Source organism: Lathyrus oleraceus, chromosome 5 (assembly GCF_024323335.1).
Source record: "Lathyrus oleraceus cultivar Zhongwan6 chromosome 5, CAAS_Psat_ZW6_1.0, whole genome shotgun sequence".
NCBI classification, from domain to species: Eukaryota; Viridiplantae; Streptophyta; class Magnoliopsida; order Fabales; family Fabaceae; genus Lathyrus; species Lathyrus oleraceus.
This window is the reverse complement of record NC_066583.1, coordinates 44,569,086-44,592,587: the sequence shown is the minus strand read 5'-3', so window position 1 is coordinate 44,592,587 and position 23,502 is coordinate 44,569,086. Positions and strand designations below refer to the sequence as shown.

At 38.3% G+C, this 23,502-nt stretch overlaps 2 pseudogenes; both read right to left on the bottom strand.

Moving 5' to 3' along the window:
- Positions 1–1,564: 1,564 nt before the first annotated feature.
- LOC127078644 (uncharacterized) lies at positions 1,565–13,140 on the bottom strand (annotated as a pseudogene).
- A 217-nt stretch (positions 13,141–13,357) lies between these two features.
- LOC127078643 (uncharacterized) lies at positions 13,358–18,976 on the bottom strand (annotated as a pseudogene).
- Positions 18,977–23,502: the final 4,526 nt, after the last annotated feature.

The window sequence follows — 23,502 nt, the reverse complement described above, 5'->3', positions numbered from 1 at the left end:
ACTTTCGCTGAGATGATAACTGAATCAATCACAAACCTGAAAGAAAGAACCAGTTCATCCTTCAATAAAGCCAATTACAAGTCTTGCATGATTGTGAACCTGCAGAATAATAATTGACGGCATTAAAGAACTATGACAGATGCAAAAGCAGCAAAAGCAATTCTGTTACCGCAAGGAACATCTTCAACAGTCCAGCCAGTTATACAAAATGCCATGGACATATTCACATCATCCGGAACAGCTCAGGCAAGTTTTAATGTGATTCATCAAACAAGTTTTGGTGTGATTCATTAAACATATTTTGGTAATGGATGGTATTGGAAGAGAAGAGCTACTCTCATGTCATACACGCTTCATCAACATACATGAAAATCCAAACTGGTTTATGATAACAATGGTATTCTAAACGGTAATTAACTGATCAATCAAAGAATTCAGAGCCGGCTTTTCTTGCCAAGAGATTAGTACAATGCAATGCAAACAAAGTAAAGTCATACAAAATGCTGGGTGTTGCTGGACATGCTTGGCATTATTTTGTACTTGGAGGAGATTTTTCTGTTGTAGGGAAAGTGAAATTTGATATCGTTGTTGTGTCTTTGCTGCTGCCGCTTGAATAACCTGCAAAAATTAAACTACACATCAACACTTTCATTCATATTGCTATCTAACAACACTTACTGCCTTGTCTTGTATTGTGTTGTGTCCCTCCTAACCGGCTCTCACCAAATTAACCTGAACCACCACCTGCACCTGCTGCCGGTACTCCTTCATCAACATGCTTGCAATCTCGTCCCCAACCTGCGATCCTTGTACAATAGCTTCACTTCTTCTCCTGGATTTCAAGTCAATTAAGCCAATTGGAATCACTCAAATTACCGTAAGTGAATGTCGGCATTGTCATTACAGCAAACATAACCATAACCTGCAAGAAACACACCAAACCATAACCGTCAATTTAGAACCTTCTGGTTACAACTTGACGGCATCGAAGATTGTTTCCTTCATCCCACAGTTATGATGTTTCCCATGTGATCCATACTAGCTATCTGTTGATTGATACATCTGAAGTTGATTTTGAAGACAAAATCCAAATTATGCTGCTGACAAGATGAAGACCAAGAAAATATTAGCAGAGTGACAAAATCCAATAACTTTATTTTCTAAATTGATTTGGCAGAGTGAAAATACTTCTCCACAGAAATCGCCAAAGAAATCAGCGGTGAAACCTCAGCCATTTGCTCGAGCTTCACCCCTGACATGTATAAAGGATCATCCTAGGAAAGGTGAAAAGCTTACCTCATCACCAAGTGGTACATTGGCTGCTATAACCGGTTCACTCGGTCGCATTTTGCTGCTAGATACTCAAGCACTTGTGGTGGTGCGCCTTTGGAAGGGATATAGGGATGTCAGCTGTTTATTCATGGAGATGTTGCCATGACACTTACTGTAGTTGCTCTATCACCAAGCCTCGTTTGAGCCAAAACCTGTAGTGGAAACGTGTTACAAAAGTATAACCAACCATACAACCAGTTTCACAGAAGAGCATAAAATTTTTTCAACATGTATTCAATTTCCTAAGCCTTTAGAGATGCTTTTGCCATTGCTAGAGCACCGTCATAACTTTGATTTCCTCCAATAAAACCACTCATGTGCACAAAAGTACAACCTGGGATTCCAGCAACCTCAGATAGCCTGTCATTTTCCAAACCCCTCCAAAGATATGGTAGTGGGTTTTCTGCTCTCAAATCTTGCCGGTGAAATTGCCACTGCCTGTAGTCTCCATTTCTCACTCCTATCATCCTGGTAAGGAACATATTTGATGGAAGGGTTGATTTTCATTTCCTCCTGGAGCTCATGTATGTGAAATTTCCAAGGACAAGATCGATTCAGCTTTATAATCTCCCCACTAGAATCAATAGTTTCTCTTGCTGCAAGACACTCCATAACAATAGACCGCGCCGGCAACCATGATTTTGCATAATAATTCACATTCTCCAAAAATTCACCACCAGCCAGAGCCATTGCCCTATGAAAAGCCTCATTTTCTGCATCAGATGACTGCTGGATATAACTGGTGTACATGAGGATGATCTTCATCAAGACGAAGCACATTTGCAATTATTTCCAATCCAAAATGCTTATATACAAGTCCGGCGCTACTGAGCTTCGGAACCCCAGGTTGAGCAGACGAAGGCGTTAGAACCTAGAGACAAGGAAGAAGAACTGGTTTCATCATCGTCGATTTGCTTGGCTGAACCAAAGTCCCTCGTGTTTTCACCGGATTCACTGCAGTAAAAGCAATAAACAAGGCAGTCAAATTTCAAGAAAATCCCAATTGAGCATAAGGACAAAAGCGAAGAAGAAAGCTAAGTTCAGATTACCGTTTCCGGATTGTAGCATCAAAAAGGATAACTCGGTTCTGAACACCAAAAAACACTTCTAGAAATTTTCTCTTTTGAGCTCCATATGTCATCATGAAAACCCTAATCTGTGAGGATAAAAGGAAGAGAGCGATTCAGAGAGAAAAAAAAGAAAAAGACGGAAAAATTGAGAGAGGGAGGCGGCCAAACAGAAAACCCTAAATCAAAAAATCAATCAAAAACAAACCTTTTGAAGAGGCGAAGGGGGGGAGGTTTGAATCTTCATCGTCTCCGTAGTTTTCGCCAAAGGTGAGCTTTTTTCTTCTTGTTTCTCCTTAAACCTTGGACCCTTGCGTTATAGGGTGAGAGAAGTGGAGAGCGGCGATGAGTGAGCGGCGGTGAGTGAGGTTAAACGATCGTGAGATTGAGAGATACAGGTGAGAAAAATCGTGAGATGGTGAGAGCGATGGAGAGGACGAGATTGAGAGCTTTGAGAGAGGAAGAGTTCTGTCCAATTCGTTTCAATTTCTTTTTTATTTATTATTCACTTTAAGTCTGGTTAAAAACCTTTTAATTCAATTTAGTGACTTTTGGATGTAGATATTAATATTGGTAATTAACTATGATTCTTTTTTTACCATTTCCAACTTATTCCCCTTTGTAAACCCAACAGCCATGTGGCTGGGTTTAATTACTAGTAGACCAACAGTTTTTTTTATTATTTAGTTTTTTATTTTAATTCTTTTTTAATCTATCTTAGTTTATATATTTAAGTTAACATTAAGATAACAATTAGTTAGTAAGTGGTCTGGTGGAGGGGAGTGGTGTCTAGGTCTTTAGTGTAGTGGGTTCGATACCCCTATGTGTAGTTTTTTCTTTTACGTTTATGTTTTATTACTCATAGCTTTTATAACATAGATTTGTTTTTTCTTTTTAATTGCATCATGTGTTCGAAGCCATTTGAAAACTATAAAAAATCATACTTTTCTCGATTTAATATCGAGCCCATTTCCACACCCTTGTAAGTCGATTGCTTTTTAAGCATCGCCATCAACCTCACATAGCTTACTCTTGGGCTTTCTTACAATGAGCCGGTTCTCTTGCACTTACACTCATACTTCGCATCATTTTATTGTTTGGGCCCGATTTAATTATTTCACGATTTTTGAATCCCCATTTGACAAAATGTACCCCACTTCCCCAATGTGTATATAATTTTGTATTGTTTTATTTCTCTATTTGTTTTAGATACTAACACAAGAGTAAAATCAACAATTTCAAAAAATTCAAAAAATATGACTCGATCCAACGTCGAGTATTTTCTCAATAAACAAATCAACTCATTTCTCCCTCCTATCCCATTCCATTTCTTTCAAACTTTCATCAAACGCTTGATTCAACGTCAAGCCATTTTCTCTAATAAAAAACTCAAAAATATTAATCCCTATCTAAACACTTTTTCAATAAAGATGGAAGTGGAACGTGGTGTATACCGCGCACTCCTGAGACTAGGATTCGAGATGTATATCTCGCCAATCCTAGCTCTCGCCATCATCTAAATTTATCCACTTTGCTCTCTCAAACACTCATTCAAATTTCTCTTAAACGTCCATCAATACTTGATCTAGGTCAAGTCATTTTCACAACAAAACTCAAGATACATAATTCTTATTTAACACTTTTCCAATAAAGGTGGAAATGGAACATGGTGTATACCATGCACTCCTGAGGTTAAGATTCGAGACGTATGCCTCGCCAATCTTAACTCTCGCCATCGTCTAAAATTGTCAATGTGGTTTCGTCAAACCTTTTCTCAATCAAATTCCAAAATACTTAATTCCTATCTTAACCTCTTTCAATAAAGATGGAAATGGAACATGGTGTATACCATGCACTCCTGAGGCTAGGATTCGAGATGTATATCTCGCTCATCCAAGTTCTCGCCATCACTCAAAATACCTCCAACCAATCAAACTTTTTTCTCGCCGCCGTACGACTAATCAAAGAACCTTTTTCATAAATGAAAGATATATTGTCTTAAGTGATACAAAACAATGTTTCGGCCACGATTGTTGAGTAGAGATAAATGACGCTTTTCCGAATGTAGATTTATAAATCCGTTCGATGTGTGGTATGCGTTTACTCCTCATCTGTTTTGGGTAAAACAATGTTCTCGTCGATTAATACAATATAGCTTTCGCTAAAATCGACCAACAAACAAACATTTTCTACCCAGAACTACGTAAGCCTTGATTTCTCTTTTGAGATACGTAGGAGCAGGATTTGTAAATCTTGTCAGGCCCACTAATAAAAAACTTAGGTTTAGTCCTTCGTTAAAAAATCCAAAAATATTTCTTCTCTCTTATATTCTTTCTTTCCCACCTAATAAATTGAAAAGCCTAATATTTCAACTAACACTAACGCACACAACTGACCTAATGGTTCCCGTTGAGTACAACGGACGTGAGGGGTGCTAATACCTTCCCCTTGCGTAATCGACTCCCAAACCCTGATATTGGTTGCGATGACCATATCTTATCCTTTCTTTTTGTCTTGGGTTTTATCGATATTTCCCCTTTCCTTTTTAGGAATAAATAAAGTTCGGTGGCGACTCTGTTCAGTCCATCATTCCGAGCGTGCGATCGCGCTTCGCTTTGAAGTCGTATCCCCATTTTTTTCGAGGTGCGACAGATGGCGACTCTGCTGGGGAATAGGAACAATCCCTAAGTGAGTCAAGCCTAGTTAGGACATTTGTGTGCCTTTGTTTGTTTAATTTTGTGGCTTTTCCCTTATTTGTTGCTTTTTAATATCTTTATTGTTATATTGATATTTGTTGTATATTGGTTCCACCGTGTTGGGCACTTGGATCTTGATTGCAAACCATGTGGGAAAGACTCTACACCCGAGTCTAGAGTGAAAAAGAAAAAACATAAGATAGGACGATGGTTGAGTAGTACAGACTCCCGAGGTGTATACTTCGTAAGAGTCGGTACGAGAACCTCACTTAGAGTAGATTCTTTTGCAAATATTGTCGCCCGAGGTGTATACCTCGTAAGCTTCGATGTTTCAAAGGGGTCCATGACTCTAAGGACCTTTTAGAACATTAAAACTTTGGCCAACTAGAAATGATGGTTGCGTAGTATGGATTCTCGAGGTGAATACTTCGTAAGGATCGATACGAGAACCTCGCTCAGAATAGATTCTCCAGATGGAGTTGATGACCGGAAAGTATTTTCCGTAAGCGTCAAACAGTCTTTTGAATCCATGACTCTGAGTACCCTGTCTAGAACCCAGTCGATGGTTGTGTAGTACGGACTCCCGAGGTGAATACTTCGTAAGGGTCGGTACGAGAACCTCACCCAGAATAGATTCCCTTGATGGAGTTGACGACCGGAAAGTATTTCCCATAAGCGTCAAACATTCTTGTGAATCAATGACTCTGGGGATCCTTTGTAACAAAGCACTAGACCATACCCGGTGAGAACCCCGTTTTGGAAAAGCAATCAAATTTATCAGTACCTCGGACTTTTGAACCCGTGTATTGAAGAAAAAACACAAATATGCATGGCTTGCATTGCATTCATTCATTGCATTTGCATCGCATCATAATGCATGTCATTCTCCAGACAAAATACCAAAAAAAAACTCATCCATCTTTTGTCCGTGAAGCAAAGTGATTCTCAACACGCGAAGAGCAAAGAACCATGTCTCAGGGGATGATGGACGAGCTAAGGAAAAGCCAAGAAGCGCTGAAGGAGGAACTTAATCTTTTGAAGAGCCAAATGAGATGGGTCTTGGAAACCCTGCAAGTCTTGTTGAGAAAAGAGGGTCACCCAATATACACTGCTGCAACAAAGAGAGCTACTACCCCGCATCCATCCGGTGTTACCTCAAGTCAAGGGAAGTTCTATGTGGCAACTCCTCATTTACCAGTATATGGACCTCCCTCAAGACGTCATCATCAACATCCTCTGGCTATTGCTCCTCAAAGTCTTCAAAGCCAGGTTCAGAACAAAAATCAGAATCAGAACAAGGGGAACAAGGATCACAATGACTCAATTCCGGTGCCATATAGCAAGCTCTACCCGCAATTGATCCAAAATGCTTTGGTGACACCTCGAGCTCTCACGCCTGTGTCACCATACCTGCCATGGTACAATCCAAATGCAACATGTGAATTCCATAAAGGGGCATTGGGACATGACCTAGATTCTTGCTTTGCGCTAAAAGCCTTGGTACGAGGACTGATTAACAAAAAGAGCTTAGTTTTTGAAGAAGATCACCCGAAGATCAAGTGCGAATACCATACTGGAACAATGGGGCACCCCATCGAGGAATGCAAGAGTTTTAAGCTCAAACTGTGAGGATTGATTGACATAGGGTCACTAACACTCAAGGAGGAAGGCTCAGGTACATATACCTTGATTTCTGAGCCAGGTAATGAGAAAGGGAAAGGACCCTTGAGACCCCTCAAGGTTTTGTTCCACAAGGAAGATGTCAGGGATGTGGCTAATGAGCTATCATTGTTTCCTGGTAAGAGCATTGAGATACCGTCTTGGATTTCCAATGTCACGACCCATACCAATGAAAGAAAAGGAGAAGTGAGTAGTGAATCCAAGAGGGTTGCGTTCAACGATGAGATTGAAGGAAAGGAATTTGAAGGTCATCATGCCAATGTCAAAAAGTTTGTTGATCCCAACCTTCAAGTTTGAAGAAATAAATTCCCTAAAGCTGGCAATCATTTGGTTGTTTCAACACTTCTTTTGTAGTTTCTTTGCATGTTGGTTGTTATTTGCTTTTAAACATTGTTGTTTTATTTGAATTGGTAAGATTAATGAAATGTTTATGCATCTTTTGAATTGATCCATTCGTATTCACTCGTTTTTCATTTATGTTAAAAAACAAAAATTCTCCTCTCATTCACTTTTGTTTATCAAACTGTTGTGTTAACAAAGATTGGAGGGAGGATGATGAAAACGAAACACCTGAAATTGTTGTGGTATGCTTTTGAAGAAAACCTTGTCGATGATGTAAGGCATTGTTTCAAACCCCCAAACACTGAAGAGATAAGGAGTTAATCCCTAGTCAACCACTTTGAGCCTAGAAGTTAGTGTTTATTTTGGATCTAAAACCCTTAATCTTAACCTGGGGCAGGGTAGTTATGTTCGGATAGTTTGATCATGCAATCGATCTTTCAAAAAAATCATCCATATGTACACCCTCCAATTAGGTTCAACCACATGTTATCCTTCGCGCACATGTTGAAGTGTCGAAGAAGTTGAGAAAAGATAAAATTAGTGTTGGTTGATCCTTATCCACCAATAATGTGGCAGTCAATACCTTTAAAAAAAATAGAAAAAAGCCCACTAGGTCAAATACCACAAAATGACTTAGGCAAAAGTTAGGGCATCCCGATGGACCAAAAGCTTCAGAGAAGCGGTCCAGGCAAAATTAGGGATAAAATAAATCAATCAAAAGAGGTCATTAAATCCTCGACAAAAACAAAATAAGGTGACTGCCATTTCAAGAAAATTCGTCTTGAACCCTCATCACACCTTCGAACCATCTTGGAAGTCGGATGCGTGTATCGAATTAACTGAACGTAGGAACTGGAGATCATCAAGAAGAAGGGATGGGTAAAAATAAATTTTGAGCCTTATATCCTTTTGTTTCAAAAAACCGTGAACCAGACCACGTTGCAACCCTTAAAAGACCTAATTGAGGCAGGGTTTATTTTGAAAGCATACTATAACAAGGTTGTGTTAACTTGACTCCAAACGATTTTTGTTAATCATTTGATAGCACCAACTTGCATACTGTGAATGACTTGATCAACGACTCGTTCATTGTATTTCACCCGTTCATATCAATAAATTTTGATTTCAAATTTTTGCATAAACACTGCATTAAAATTACCATTTTTGAATGAACAATCTTATTTGCGAGTCAACACTTAGCATCAAAGAAATTCCAAATACAGTTGAGAAAACTTGATGAAGTGAAAGAAGTCTAGTCAGGGGCAAATCACTTTGAGCATCAGTTAATTCGAGCTAATCACCCTAAGGGTCATCTTACCAAGAGTAATTTGCTTCAAGACTTAGACCGGGGCAAGCCACCTCAGAGCTCGATGAGTCCAGCTATCCAAAGGACAATCAATCAAGAGTCTACCATTCCAACATTTGGTTAGTCAAGTTCAGACCACAACAAGTTTCAAACACTTGGGGCAAGCCATCTCGAGGTAGTCTCATGGCAAGTTGTTTCCAAACCCACTTTCAAGGTGAACATTTCCGAAGTCCCAACAGACTGGGGCAAGATGAGCCACAGAGGGGAAGAACCTCTTTCTTCGTGCTTTCAAACTGCTCAAACAAATTCTGCCATACGTCAACAACTATTGAGTTTAAGACGAGTGCCCGAAAATTATGCTAGCATGATCCGTTAATCCTCCAAAAGGATCCATTGGCTAAGTTGTGGCTATCAAACTGGATAGAATCCTCCTTTGACAACATCTATCATAAAATATTCGGTTGAGTTCTCGGTGTCGAGGAATCATGAGCTTCCATAAAAAGCCTTTACAAACTCCCAGTCTGCCCGGTGTCAGCATTCTCATAATCATGACCATTCATATATCATGCATAAAAGGAAATTCAAATCATGCATAGCCGAAATGTACTTCGTGCTCATTTTGCATTGACCCAGGTCTTGTTGTCGATCCTAGATCCTTTGACCTCTAATTCCAGCTTGTCTTTGGTATCCCTAAACCAACATCCGGTTTTCCCGGTCATTTTCAAGTCCAATTGTTGTTGGCAAAATCCGTTAAAGGGTGGTTGTAGTCCATTGCTTACGGTCAGAGTCCAATTGTTGTTATTCTAGTATCAGGTCATACATGAACCTGTTCTGAAGATTCTTTCTCTGTTTGTTCAATACTATTCAGGTCATGTATGAACCTGTTGTTGAGCTTTATTCCGGGGTCAGGTCATACTTGAACCTGCTCTGAAGAGTTTTTCCAATTTTTGTTCAATACTATTCAGGTCATGTATGAACCTGTTGTTGAGCCTTTATTCCGGGGTCAGGTCATACTCGAACCTGCTCTGAAGAGTTTTTCCAATTTTTGTTCAATACTATTCAGGTCATGTATGAACCTGTTGTTGAGCTTTATTCCGGGGTCAGGTCATACTTGAACCTGCTCTGAAGAGTTTTTCCAATTGTTGTTCAATACTATTCAGGTCATGTATGAACCTGTTGTTGAGCTTTATTCCGGGGTCATGTCATACTTGAACCTGCTCTGAAGAGTTTTTTCCAATTTTTGTTCAATACCATTCAGGTCATATATGAACCTGTTGTTGAGCTTTTATTCCGGGGTCAGGTCATACTTGAACTTGCTCTGAAGAGTTTTTCCAATTTTTGTTCAATACTATTCAGGTCATGTATGAACCTGTTGTTGAGCTTTATTCCGGTGCCAGGTCATACATGAACCTGTAATGAAGATTTTTTTCTCTGTTTGTTCAATACTATTCAGGTCATGTATGAACCTGTTGTTGAGCTTTTATTCCGGTGTCAGGTCATACTTGAACCTGCTCTGAAGAGTTTTTCCAATTTTTGTTCAATACTATTCAGGTCATATATGAACCTGTTGTTGAGCCTTATTCCAGTGTCAAATCATATATGAACCTGTTCTGAAGAGTCTTTCTCTATGATTGTTCCAGTATTATCAGGTCATATATGAACATGTTGATACACTCTTCTTGAATTTTTCTAAGTTTGTTAGGTCATACCTGAACCTGCTGTCAGAACTTCTTGATATTCCCCAGCGTTGTCAGGTCATATGTGAACTGTTTGTAGCATCTTTTCCTTTAGTTAGGTTTAGTAAGTCATATATGAACTTACTACCGAAACCTCTTGTGCTCTGAATGTTGTTTATCAACTTTCACTTCGGTTACTCCCCAGTGTGTGTCTGATTCTCCAGCAGGACTTGTTTTCCCCAGCGAGTTTGTTTTTTTTACCATTTATCTGTCTCCCTGTGGACCACCAGCATTCCCCACAGATTGGTCTGTCTAGTAGCATCTCCTGTCAAGGGTCCATCATATCCCTAGCAGATAAAAATTACATAAAAATTACAAAAAAGCATCATGCATCCATGCATTCATGCATCCATGCATATCATATCATATCATATCATATCATATCATATCATATCATATCATATCATATCATATCATATCATATCATATCATATCATATCACATCATGTCATAGGGATTCAGGATCAAAATCTGGGTCTTCTTAGTATTTAACCATCTCCCACTATGATCATATGAAGAGTGTCTTGCTTCATATTCTCTAGTGAAGATGCTTAAATAGGGGCAACTGTCATACCCCAATTTTGTCCCTGAAATTTTTTTCCCATCGATCAGTCATTTGCATTTCTCCTCATGACCATTTCACGTTTAAACTCTTCACTTCATATTGAAAGATCTTTCATTCATTCATGTTACAATCATTTCATTCATGCATGATTAAAATAAATTCCACATGTTCCTCTACACACATTCATATCCTCCATTCCATGTTCATATTTACTATTTCATATTTTTACACTTTTCACATTTTAAAATTTACATTCATATTTTCTTCATTTCACATTGAGATTTTCCATCCATTCATGTTTAAAGATTCGCCATAATCTTTCATATTCCAATCATTCATTCATGACCAAGGGCCTTCTCACACTGCTTCTATCTGACATTGAAGTAGAGCTTTCTAATGGTTTTTGTCCTCATTTAAGTAAGTCATGCAACTTTCTTGCATTGCTTCACTCAGTGGAAAGTCAAGAATATTCCCTCAATGTTTGGAAAAGATCATTAATTACTCTTACGTGGATTGAAATATTCCGCAATGCTTCAAGGTGCCAGGGCATAAGCCATAGTTTACAAGAATATCCAGTTCCTTGCCAAGGACTCCTCTTCGTAAGGCACCTTGCTTGGAACTGAATCCAACTGCTACCAGCATTTGGCGGAGTATGTTTTCCGTGTAATAAGGGTGTCTCCTTTCAGGTATTATTGTGATATGATTTTTGAAGTCATGAGAAACGAGCAACCTTATGACAACTTCCTAAATTTTAGTGCAACAGATGCTTTAAGACTTGCAGGAATTGGGAGAAATGAATTTATTGATATAATGAACAAGTGCAGATCTAAGAAAATCATGTGGAAACTGAACAAATCAATTACAAAAGAATTCTTGCCTACACAACAGCTGTATGACAAACCGTAACACCCGCAGATTCCCTAATCATCCCTACCCGTTCCCGAAACAACATTTCAATAGAAACCTGTAACAGTAAAATAAAACAAAGTTGCCACCGTCCAATTCAACAAGCCATGCCAATTCTGCATTTCTTCTAACCGCTGCAGCAAATAAGCCGCCTTCTCATCCCACTTTCGCTGAGATGATAACTGAAGCAATCACAAACCTGAAAGAAAGAACCAGTTCATCCTTCAATAAAGCCAATTACAAGTCTTGCATGATTGTGAACCTGCAGAATAATAATTGACGGCATTAAAGAACTATGACAGATGCAAAAGCAGCAAAAGCAATTCTGTTACCGCAAGGAACATCTTCAACAGTCCAGCCAGTTATACAAAATGCCATGGACATATTCACATCATCCGGAACAGCTCAGGCAAGTTTTAATGTGATTCATCAAACAAGTTTTGGTGTGATTCATTAAACATATTTTGGTAATGGATGGTATTGGAAGAGAAGAGCTACTCTCATGTCATACACGCTTCATCAACATACATGAAAATCCAAACTGGTTTATGATAACAATGGTATTCTAAACGGTAATTAACTGATCAATCAAAGAATTCAGAGCCGACTTTTCTTGCCAAGAGATTAGTACAATGCAATGCAAACAAAGTAAAGTCATACAAAATGCTGGGTGTTGCTGGACATGCTTGGCATTATTTTGTACTTGGAGGAGATTTTTCTGTTGTAGGGAAAGTGAAATTTGATATCGTTGTTGTGTCTTTGCTGCTGCCGCTTGAATAACCTGCAAAAATTAAACTACACATCAACACTTTCATTCATATTGCTATCTAACAACACTTACTGCCTTGTCTTGTATTGTGTTGTGTCCCTCCTAACCGGCTCTCACCAAATTAACCTGAACCACCACCTGCACCTGCTGCCGGTACTCCTTCATCAACATGCTTGCAATCTCGTCCCCAACCTGCGATCCTTGTACAATAGCTTCACTTCTTCTCCTGGATTTGAAGTCAATTAAGCCAATTGGAATCACTCAAATTACCGTAAGTGAATGTCGGCATTGTCATTACAGCAAACATAACCATAACCTGCAAGAAACACACCAAACCATAACCGTCAATTTAGAACCTTCTGGTTACAACTTGACGGCATCGAAGATTGTTTCCTTCATCCCACAGTTATGATGTTTCCCATGTGATCCATACTAGCTATCTGTTGATTGATACATCTGAAGTTGATTTTGAAGACAAAATCCAAATTATGCTGTTGACAAGATGAAGACCAAGAAAATATTAGCAGAGTGACAAAATCCAATAGCTTCATTTTCTAAATTGATTTGGCAGAGTGAAAATACTTCTCCACAGAAATCGCCAAAGAAATCAGCGGTGAAACCTCAGCCATTTGCTCGAGCTTCACCCCTGACATGTATAAAGGATCATCCTAGGAAAGGTGAAAAGCTTACCTCATCACCAAGTGGTACATTGGCTGCTATAACCGGTTCACTCGGTCGCATTTTGCTGCTAGATACTCAAGCACTTGTGGTGGTGCGCCTTTGGAAGGGATATAGGGATGTCAGCTGTTTATTCATGGAGATGTTGCCATGACACTTACTGTAGTTGCTCTATCACCAAGCCTCGTTTGAGCCAAAACCTGTAGTGGAAACGTGTTACAAAAGTATAACCAACCATACAACCAGTTTCACAGAAGAGCATAAAATTTTTTCAACATGTATTCAATTTCCTAAGCCTTTAGAGATGCTTTTGCCATTGCTAGAGCACCGTCATAACTTTGATTTCCTCCAATAAAACCACTCATGTGCACAAAAGTACAACCTGGGATTCCAGCAACCTCAGATAGCCTGTCATTTTCCAAACCCCTCCAAAGATATGGTAGTGGGTTTTCTGCTCTCAAATCTTGCCGGTGAAATTGCCACTGCCTGTAGTCTCCATTTCTCACTCCTATCATCCTAGTAAGGAACATATTTGATGGAAGGGTTGATTTTCATTTCCTCCTGGAGCTCATGTATGTGAAATTTCCAAGGACAAGATCGATTCAGCTTTATAATCTCCCCACTAGAATCAATAGTTTCTCTTGCTGCAAGACACTCCATAACAATAGACCGCGTCGGCAACCATGATTTTGCATAATAATTCACATTCTCCAAAAATTCACCACCAGCCAGAGCCATTGCCCTATGAAAAGCCTCATTTTCTGCATCAGATGACTGCTGGATATAACTGGTGTACATGAGGATGATCTTCATCAAGACGAAGCACATTTGCAATTATTTCCAATCCAAAATGCTTATATACAAGTCCGGCGCTACTGAGCTTCGGAACCCCAGGTTGAGCAGACGAAGGCGTTAGAACCTAGAGACAAGGAAGAAGAACTGGTTTCATCATCGTCGATTTGCTTGGCTGAACCAAAGTCCCTCGTGTTTTCACCGGATTCACTGCAGTAAAAGCAATAAACAAGGCAGTCAAATTTCAAGAAAATCCCAATTGAGCATAAGGACAAAAGCGAAGAAGAAAGCTAAGTTCAGATTACCGTTTCCGGATTGTAGCATCAAAAAGGATAACTCGGTTCTGAACACCAAAAAACACTTCTAGAAATTTTCTCTTTTGAGCTCCATATGTCATCATGAAAACCCTAATCTGTGAGGATAAAAGGAAGAGAGCGATTCAGAGAGAAAAAAAAGAAAAAGACGGAAAAATTGAGAGAGGGAGGCGGCCAAACAGAAAACCCTAAATCAAAAAATCAATCAAAAACAAACCTTTTGAAGAGGCGAAGGGGGGGAGGTTTGAATCTTCATCGTCTCCGTAGTTTTCGCCAAAGGTGAGCTTTTTTCTTCTTGTTTCTCCTTAAACCTTGGACCCTTGCGTTATAGGGTGAGAGAAGTGGAGAGCGGCGATGAGTGGGCGGCGGTGAGTGAGGTTAAACGATCGTGAGATTGAGAGATACAGGTGAGAAAAATCGTGAGATGGTGAGAGCGATGGAGAGGACGAGATTGAGAGCTTTGAGAGAGGAAGAGTTCTGTCCAATTCGTTTCAATTTCTTTTTTATTTATTATTCACTTTAAGTCTGGTTAAAAACCTTTTAATTCAATTTAGTGACTTTTGGATGTAGATATTAATATTGGTAATTAACTATGATTCTTTTTTTACCATTTCCAACTTATTCCCCTTTGTAAACCCAACAGCCATGCGGCTGGGTTTAATTACTAGTAGACCAACAGTTTTTTTTATTATTTAGTTTTTTATTTTAATTCTTTTTTAATCTATCTTAGTTTATATATTTAAGTTAACATTAAGATAACAATTAGTTAGTAAGTGGTCTGGTGGAAGGGAGTGGTGTCTAGGTCTTTAGTGTAGTGGGTTCGATACCCCTATGTGTAGTTTTTTCTTTTACGTTTATGTTTTATTACTCATAGCTTTTATAACATAGATTTGTTTTTCTTTTTAATTGCATCATGTGTTCGAAGCCATTTGAAAACTATAAAAAATCATACTTTTCTCGATTTAATATCGAGCCCATTTCCACACCCTTGTAAGTCGATTGCTTTTTAAGCATCGCCATCAACCTCACATAGCTTACTCTTGGGCTTTCTTACAATGAGCCGGTTCTCTTGCACTTACACTCATACTTCGCATCATTTTATTGTTTGGGCCCGATTTAATTATTTCACGATTTTTGAATCCCCATTTGACAAAATGTACCCCACTTCCCCAATGTGTATATAATTTTGTATTGTTTTATTTCTCTATTTGTTTTAGATACTAACACAAGAGTAAAATCAACAATTTCAAAAAATTCAAAAAATATGACTCGATCCAACGTCGAGTATTTTCTCAATAAACAAATCAACTCATTTCTCCCTCCTATTCCATTCCATTTCTTTCAAACTTTCATCAAACGCTTGATTCAACGTCAAGCCATTTTCTCTAATAAAAAACTCAAAAATATTAATCCCTATCTAAACACTTTTTCAATAAAGATGGAAGTGGAACGTGGTGTATACCGCACACTCCTGAGACTAGGATTCGAGATGTATATCTCGCCAATCCTAGCTCTCGCCATCATCTAAATTTATCCACTTTGCTCTCTCAAACACTCATTCAAATTTCTCTTAAACGTCCATCAATACTTGATCTAGGTCAAGTCATTTTCACAACAAAACTCAAGATACATAATTCTTATTTAACACTTTTCCAATAAAGGTGGAAATGGAACATGGTGTATACCATGCACTCCTGAGGTTAAGATTCAAGACGTATGCCTCGCCAATCTTAACTCTCGCCATCGTCTAAAATTGTCAATGTGGTTTCGTCAAACCTTTTCTCAATCAAATTCCAAAATACTTAATTCCTATCTTAACCTCTTTCAATAAAGATGGAAATGGAACATGGTGTATACCATGCACTCCTGAGGCTAGGATTCGAGATGTATATCTCGCTCATCCAAGTTCTCGCCATCACTCAAAATACCTCCAACCAATCAAACTTTTTTCTCGCCGCCGTGCGACTAATCAAAGAACCTTTTTCATAAATGAAAGATATATTGTCTTAAGTGATACAAAACAATGTTTCGGCCACGATTGTTGAGTAGAGATAAATGACGCTTTTCCGAATGTAGATTTATAAATCCGTTCGATGTGTGGTATGCGTTCACTCCTAATCTGTTTTGGGTAAAACAATGTTCTCGTCTATTAATACAATATAGCTTTCGCTAAAATCGACCAACAAACAAACATTTTCTACCCAGAACTACGTAAGCCTTGATTTCTCTTTTGAGATACGTAGGAGCGGGATTTATAAATCTTGTCAGGCCCACTAATAAAAAACTTAGGTTTAGTCCTTCGTTAAAAAATCCAAAAACATTTCTTCTCTCTTATATTCTTTCTTTCCCACCTAATAAATTGAAAAGCCTAATATTTCAACTAACACTAACGCACACAACTGACCTAATGGTTCCCGTTGAGTACAACGGACGTGAGGGGTGCTAATACCTTCCCCTTGCGTAATCGACTCCCGAACCCTGATATTGGTTGCGATGACCATATCTTATCCTTTCTTTTTGTCTTGGGTTTTATCGATATTTCCCCTTTCCTTTTTAGGAATAAATAAAGTTCGGTGGCGACTCTGTTCAGTCCATCATTGCGAGCGTGCGATCGCGCTTCGCTTTGAAGTCGTATCCCCATTTTTTCGAGGTGCGACATTAAGTCTTGATCTTATTTGTTGGGCGTGAATCAGAGTGCACGGAATTCAGATACTTCTCTTAGATCTTGTATTCTTCAGATAGTTTCCTGATGTGTTTTCTTTAGAGGTTCTTGATTGATCTCTAATTTGAATTTCTTCAAATGTGATGATCATTAGAGAATTCAGGTGAGGGATCCTTCAGATGCAAAATATCAGAGTCTTCAGATGTTAGATGTTGTGGGCATCGTTGTCTTCAGTGTTAGAGCAAATACTTTTAACTTCAAGTCAGCTGTTCTGGACTTGTATGATGTTAGATGTTGTTTCATTATATTCATTTGTCGTTAGAGCCCTGCACACTTAGCAAATTTTATTAGGGTACTAAAATGTTTCATCCTTTCTTATCATCAAAACTTAGAGATAAATTGCAGAACTAAAATCTTGTTCTGACAATCTCCCCCTTTTTGATGATGACAAAACTTCAGTTTGTTGATGAAACAATGATACTTCATAACAATTATAGGAAGGTAATTTCATAGTCATATATATTATGACTCCCCTTGAGATAAGCAAGCTCCCCCTGAATCTGATATGCTTATCCTATGCAGAAGGTATTTGCTTATCTTCATCAGAGTCATATCCAATTCCTCTTTTCTTATTGTGACTAACACCATAAATCATAGAAGCCATTTTGCTTCTCTCAAGCCTATTTTCCAAGAATTTTTGAAACGCCTTTTCATATTTATATATGATGGTGTCAGAAGTTGGTGGAGCTTTGGAAAGAGTTTCTTCAAGTTTTAAACATTTTTTGGTTGAAAAATCGTTTTCTTTTTCTAGGACATAAATGTTTCCTTTAAGTTCAGAAACTTTTGTTTCAAGCTTATCACATTCTTCAACAGTTTCTTCATGGACCCTTTTTAGGATCTTGAATTTCTATCGAAGCTTCTGATAGGAGTTTAAAGATTTTGATAAACAGGCTTCTAGGTCAGAGCGAGAGAGATCAGAAAATACCTCTTCAGATTCAGATTCTCTTTCGGATGAACTTCTAGATATGGTAGCCATGAATGCAACATTTGCCTGTTCTATTACAGAGTCTGATTCTGAGGCGTCAGATTCAGAGTCATCCCAGGTAGCCATGAGTCCCTTCTTAGTTTTGAAGGAGTTTTTCTCGAATCCTTCTTTTCTGGAACTATCTTTCTTGAGCTTTGGACATTCATATATGTAGTGTCCTGGTTCTTTACATTCATAGCAAGTTACCACTTTGCTTGGTTTGCATCTGGAGGTAGATTCTGAACGATCTCCCTTCTGTCTGGGCCTTTTAAAGTTGTTATTCTTTTTTTTCTTCCAGACCTGTTTAACTCTTCTGGATAAAAGAGATAACTCTTCTTCATCATCAGAATCGTCTTTTTCAGAATCATCATCGTTCTTTTCTTCAGCTTGAAAGGCTTTGTTCCTTTATGGCTTTCATCTTTCTGATCTGGACTTCAGAGCCACTGATTTGCTTTTCTTTTGAGGTTTGTCTTCCTCTAGATCTATCTCATGACTCTCGAGGGAGATGATGAGTTCTTCCAGGCTTATGTTGTTCAGATCCTTTGATAACTTCAAGGCAGTGACCATAGGTCTCCACTTCTTTGGCAAACTTCTGATAATCTTTTTGACATGATTTGTAGTTGTGTAACCTTTGTCCAGAACCTTGAGTCCTGCAATTAAAGTTTGAAATCTAGAAAACATTACCTATACAGCTTCATCATCCTCCATTCTGAAGGCTTCATATTTTTGGATTAGGGCCAGAGTCTTAGTCTCTTTGACTTGATTGTTGCCTTCGCGAGTCATCTTTAGGGAATCAAAAATTTCTTTAGATGTTTCCCTAATGGTGATCTTTTCATATTCATTGTAGGATATGGCATTCAACTGAATCGTTCTGGATTTATGATGATTTTTGAAGTCACGCTTCTGATCATCACTCATCTTGTTTCTAGCAATGACAACTCCAGGAGCAGATATAGGTGGTTCATAACCATTTGTAACAATGTCCCATAAGTCAGTGTCATAGCCTAGGAAGAAGCTTTCGATTATGTCCTTCCAATAATCAAATTTCTCTCCATCGAAGATTGGAGGTTTGACGTTGTAGCTATCTCTTTCATTGGTGGTAGTCATTATGTTTTTTTGACGCTGAATCTCTCTACACTATTAAGTGTTTGATTTGAAAATCAATAACAGAGTCGAAGCTCTTATACCAATTGAAGGTAGAGAAAAACAAGAAAGGGGGGTTTGAATTGTTTTCACAAACAATAAAAACTTTTGGAGTTTCTACACACACACAAATTAAAGACAAACAACATTGAAGTTATCTTGGTTCGCTTGAAATTCAAATCTACTCCAGTCCACCCTACCAAGATGATTTCGCCTTCAAAAAGGACTTAATCCAATAATCTAGAAAGATTACAACAACTTCTAAGAGTACAATGGTCTTTTAGCCCTCTCAAGTCTACATACTTCATAAGTCACTTGAGGAACTTTACAATAACTATTTTAGATATACAAGAATGTGTTTAGTGCTTCTGGGTAAGCAATATGAACACGGTAAGAACAATTGAATCTCACACTAAGAGCAACGACTCGTGTGATAATGTAAAACAAGAATTAGTGAATGATTGAATTTTTGATGTGCATAATTCTTGTAGGATGGCTTCGTGTGTTGGTATAATGATGGTTGGACCTTTTTATAGTGCTTGGAGATGATACCGTTGAATGTAACATTGATGCTGATATCTTGCCAATGATGGGATTTAATAATAATAATAATAATAATTTTGTTGTCTTTTCCATAGCAGTTTAGGAGAGTATTCAATTTTCTCCATATATAAATTTATACCATTTTCGGAATATATCATTGTCAAGTCTTGATCTGATTTGTTGGGCGTGAATCAGAGTGCACGAAATTCAGATACTTCTCTTAGATCTTGTATTCTTCAGATAGTTGCCTGGTGTGTTTTCTTTAGAGGTTCTTGATTGATCTCTAATTTAACATTCTTCAAATGTGATGATCATTAGAGAATTCAGGTGAGGGATCCTTCAGATGCAGAATATCAGAGTCTTTAGATGTCAAATGTTGTGGGTGTAGATGTTTTTGATTGGCTGCATTTTGTGTTAAAACACTTACTGTACTTAGATGTCTTGACTGATGTCATGACATGCTTGAGTAGTATGCTGCAGGATTAGCTAATACATGATTTAATGGATGTCAAACTGAATGTTATGACATTCATCCCTGACAGCAGATGCTGAAGTATAGGCTAGTTAGTTTTTCTGTTATGTTTCAGTATTTATCTCAAGTTGATTTTCAGGAAGCTAACAGCTGTGCTAAAATTAAGAGACCTAGCATATAGCCTATTTTCTGGATGTCAAACTGAATGTTATGACATTCATTCCTGACAGTAGATGCTAAAGTATAGACCAATTAGTTTTTCTGTTATGGTTCAGTATTTATCTCAGGCTGTTTTTCAGGAAACTAACAGCTGAGCTAAAATTAAGAGACCTAACATATAGCCTATTTGTTAGCACCCTAATGTGTGGAAATTATGTTAACTTGCTTAACCTTAATTTTAGGAAATTCAAGTACAAGGCCCAAGTACTGCATTATAAAAGGATGACAATCCTACTTTCAGCAAGTAAAGGGTTTGAAGCGTGAAAAATTAAATATATCATTATATATCCTTGCTGTACCTTCATTGTGTCTTGTATTAGGTTTTATTTGTGAGCCAAGCAACTATCACCTAGATTATTGCATTGGACTAGGGTGTTTATTGAGTTGTAATTGTTGTGTCACTCTAAGCTTTTAAGCGTGAGTGTTGTGTTTCTTGATTAAAGCTTTTAAGCACAATCAAGAGTTGTTTGAAGTATATCTTCACCACTGACTTTAAAATTAGTAAAGGTTGTAATCACTACTGTGATTGAGGGGGAGTGAGTAGGTACTCAGGTCTTAGTTTAGATTGAAATTGCATTGGGTAGGTCTTAAGTGATAGGATTAAACTGGTGGTTTAAGTCCTGAATTAATACCTCTTATAGTAGATTTCCTCCCTGGCTTGGTAGCCCCCAGATGTAGGTGTGTTTGTCACCGAACTGGGTAAACAATTCTCTATGTCATTTACTACTTTTTACATTTACTTTCTGCATACATTCCCTGTCTGCGCAGAATTGGATGTCATAACATCCAGTGTGACATCGATAGTTTGTTACTAGAATTTCAATTGGTATCAGAGCAGGCACCCTGCCTGTTAATTTCTGGGTGAGATCTAGGGACGTTACTTTCTAGTACCATGGACAAGGATGTAGGATTCTTAAATAGACCACCCATGCTGGTTGGTTCTAACTATGATGACTGGAAACCTCGTATGATAGCCTTCTTGAGGTCTCTGGACAACAAGGTCTGGAGAGCTGTCAACAAAGGATGGGAACATCCAACGAAGACATGTAAAGATGGAATCGTTATGCAAATTCCTGAAGAAGAGTGGGACAAAGAGCAAGAAGCATTAGCCCTTGGAAACTTTAAGGCTTTGAATGCACTGTTCAATGGGATAAATAAGAACATTTTCAGACTGGTGCATCACTATGAACTGGCTAAAGAAGTTTGGGATACTCTCAAAACAACTCATGAAGGGACCTCCAAGGTAAGGATGTCTAAACTACAAATGCTGACTACTAAGTTCGAAAGTCTGAGGATGAAAGAGGATGAGACTATTCATGACTTCCACATGAATATTCTTGAAATTGCTAACACTTCTGGAGGCTTAGGAGAGAAAATGTCTGAAGAAAAACTTGTAAGAAAGATTCTCAGATCATTGCCCAAGAGATTTGCCATGAAGGTTACTACTATAGAAGAGGCTCAAGATATCTGCAATATGAAGGTTGATGAGCTTATTGGTTATCTCCAAACTTTTGAGATGGGCTTGTGTGAGAATGTTGAAAAGAAAAACAAAAGCATAGCTTTTGTATCAAATACTGAAGAGGATTCAGAAGAAGGAAATATTGGAGGTGATGAAAGCATATCAGAAGCTATAGCCATGCTTGGAAGACAATTCAACAAGTTCATAAAGAAGATTGATAAAAAAGGTAAACCAAATGTCAAGAACACTTCGTCTGACATCAGTAGAAGATCAACATCTGAAGAAAAGTTCAACCAAGGCAAGGGAATCCAGTGTCATGGATGTGAAGGTTTTGGACACATTAGAGCTGAATGTTCTACCTTCCTCAAGAAGCAAAAGAAGGGACTATCTGTCACCTGGTCTGATGGAGACTCTGAGAGTGAATTAGAAGGAGAATCTGCAAAACATGTCACTGCACTAACTAGTGTTTGTGCCTCTGATGATGACTCAAGTGGAGATGAGCTTACATTTGATGAACTTGCTGCTTCATATAAAGAGTTATGTGTCAAAAGTGCAGAAGTGTGTATACAAGGAGAAAAGCAGAAGAAACTCATCAAGGAGCTGGAAGCTGAGAAGAAAAAGCATCTGATAGTCATAGATGGTCTAAATGGTGAGATAACCTTGCTGACCTCTCAACTAGATCAAATGACAAAATCCATCAGAATGCTGAATAAAGGAACTGACACTTTGGAAGAGAGTCTAAAGGTGGGACAAAAATTAGGAACCATGTCTGGTTTAGGATTTGTTAAGGAATCCTCATCTGAACTCAAAAGCTCAAAGGCCGAAGTTCAGAAAATCAAGCAGAAGTCACAATCAATGTCACAACATCATGGAAACAGGAGGATTAACCATCAAAAGAAGAAATTTCAAAGATGGAGATGCCACTACTGTGGTAGATTTGGTCACATAAAACCCTTCTGTTACAGGTTGCATGGTTATCCTAACCAGATCCCTCAAGTCAGACCTAAGCAGAAGGCATCTAAGCATAATGCCCCCATCAAGAAACAACAATGGGTTGCTAAATTAGCTCACACATCTCTAAGGGCATCTACCAGAGAAGACTGGTATTTTGATAGTGGGTGCTCAAGACATATGACTGGGATGAATAACTTATTGGTAGATATACAACCTCATACTACCAGTTATGTGACCTTTGGTGATGGAGCTAAAGGAAAAATCAAAGGTGTTGGTAAGCTGGACAGTCCTGGAGTTCCAGAACTGAATAATGTGTTGTTAGTACAAGGACTAACTGCTAATCTCATCAGCATAAGCCAACTATGTGATCAAGGCTTCAATGTACAGTTCACTAAGGAAGAATGTGTTGTGAAAAATGGAGAAAATAAGGAAGTTATGAGAGGATCCAGATCCAAAGATAACTGCTATCTATGGGAACCTAAAGTCTCAAACTACTCCTCAATGTGCTTCTTAGCCAAGGAAGAACAGGAAGTGAAGTCGTGGCATAGAAGACTTGGACATCTTCATTTAAGAGGAATGAAGAAGATCATATCCAAGGAAGCAGTTAGAGGAATCCCAAAGCTGCTTATTGTAAGACCCCAATTTTGACCCTAAGATCCCTCATGGCATCATAACATTGCATTTGCGTAGCCTCAAGGATCATGAGCATCTTGGTTCCTTTTGCCTTTGGGTTAGACTCCTTGTGATTGGTTTGAGATCACCAAGCATGCTTGAATTATACATCATTGTTTCTCTTACTTTTGTTTACTTAAAAAAAAGAAGAAAAAAAAAGAAAAAGAAAAA